The sequence below is a fragment of the Euprymna scolopes genome, chromosome 24 (genome assembly GCF_053919585.1).
Source record: "Euprymna scolopes isolate OS-2025 chromosome 24, ASM5391958v1, whole genome shotgun sequence".
NCBI classification, from domain to species: domain Eukaryota; kingdom Metazoa; phylum Mollusca; class Cephalopoda; order Sepiida; family Sepiolidae; genus Euprymna; species Euprymna scolopes.
This window is the reverse complement of record NC_136505.1, coordinates 51,098,903-51,100,969: the sequence shown is the minus strand read 5'-3', so window position 1 is coordinate 51,100,969 and position 2,067 is coordinate 51,098,903.

Genomic DNA, 2,067 nt, shown 5'->3' with positions numbered 1-2,067 from the left:
GCAGGAGGAGAAGGAATAGACAGAGATACTGTGAACGAATGGTGGAAGAGGAAAGAGAAAAGAAAGCTCATGGACGAAAAAGAGAGAAGAGAGAAAAGATTGAGAGAATTAAACCGTATAGAGAGATAGGCCGTATATATAGAGAGATAAACTGTATAGATAAAGAGAGAAATAGATCGTATAGAGATAGAGGGGCCTGAAAAAGTTGTCAACAGTCAGTAGAGTTCTGTGCTTCAAAACGACAAGACGTAAGTCAGCGAAGGTCGGGGTGGCGAAGCCAGCGAAAGGCGACGGCAGCGCGGTAGCGGCGTCGCGGAGGTAAAGATCAACGACAACAGCCGACGTTGGCGGCGACAGTAAAAATCTGTTTTGATCAGCGGTCAAAGTTAGAATATTGACTGAAGAAAAGAATGAACACAGCGAAGGACGGTTCAAAGGAGCAGTGAAATATTTACTTTAAATCAAGGGCTTCGCTGAGCTTCAGAAACAAATACTTGCAGCAATTAACACACACGCGCGTAATGAAAAGTAAACAATCCGAGGAACAAAAATATGAAAACTAACCTGCGCGCACGTAATCAATTGTAAACAATTTACAGGAAAGAAATATATATAAAAAAGAGACGAAAGAAAGGACACATTTAAAAGGACATTCAGTCAGTTTTTCAACCAAAACGTTCATCTCTCTTACATCCGTCTTACATCTCTCTTACCCTAGAACCTGTATCTAATGGAGCAGAGGATTTCTTGCATTTATTGTGAACATTGACTGTTGGTGATATATTTTTCTCTCGGTAGAATTTTAATCATTAAAACATTTCGTTTAGTTAGACATATTTAATTTTCTTTTCTTGAATTGAATGTTATTTATGTTTTTATATAAATAAAAATGTGTTAATTTTTCGACGATACTTGTCTTTGTTATTTCTAATGTGATTTCGTTTTCCAGTAGATTTCATTTTATTATTGTCTTCAAGACGTTTATCCCATTGCCATAACAACGCATTATCAAGGAACCTAGGAAACTTTATTTTTTTTATATATTTCGTTACGTCACCTATCTCTACAGTCCTTAGTAGGGGTAACAATCTAAATATGTAAGTGTATATATATATATATATATATATATATATATATATATATATATATATATATGCAGCTTGTATATATATATATATAAGGAAAAGGTAGTTTGCTTGAAGCATTGCTAGTAAAAATATATAACAATATAGGAAGTCTACAAAAAGCAGAAAACCGAGTTGGGTATGCTGTGACGTATGAATAAATGCGACAAACATTTTGCTATATGGAGTAAGCTTCTAGTTAGTGTCTCTAAATTAATATTTAAAGTTTAAATCTTTATATATGAAAAACATTATGAATTTTGTGATCGTTTTGTCATGATAATTGGGCATTTCCGATAAATTTTCGCGTACTTTAATGAATATATATTAAAAAATAGATATTGAAATTCCACGTATATTGATATATGCAAAAATTCTAACTACATGACGTTCCTATCGATCAGGCAGACGGGCCTCAATGTCCTTAATACGCACTCGATAGCAATGTATCGCATTGGTGGGTGCGCTTGCATCAGTCATGCCATCCTTTGGTGTTGCATTATTTCTATAGACTGCTTCTGCGACCGTGCATTGTTTTCTTGTCGCGATCCTTTCATGCTTCAATGGCACAGCTCTGCTATGCCGTTGCCACTCGGTACATATGCACATCTGTGTCTAAGCTGGATCCCCCACTTGTCTACGAACCGTCTGAATCCCCACTGCAGAAAGCCGTGTCATTGTCTGTAAGGATCTCTTCAGGCGGCCTCCTTTCATAAAATATGGACTCTAATTCACGGATGACACTGGAGGTATCTTGTCATTAATGGGCGACACATCGTGAACCTTGTAAGTCCGCAATCGATCAGGGTGAGGAAGTGCTGGCTGCCGTAGTGAGTTATGTCCAGTCGCATCTACTCCCATCTGACCTTTCCGCCATCTGGCCGGGAAAAGGTCGATTGACTGGCATGTTTGGCATTCCTTGACTACCGCTTTCACTGCACTT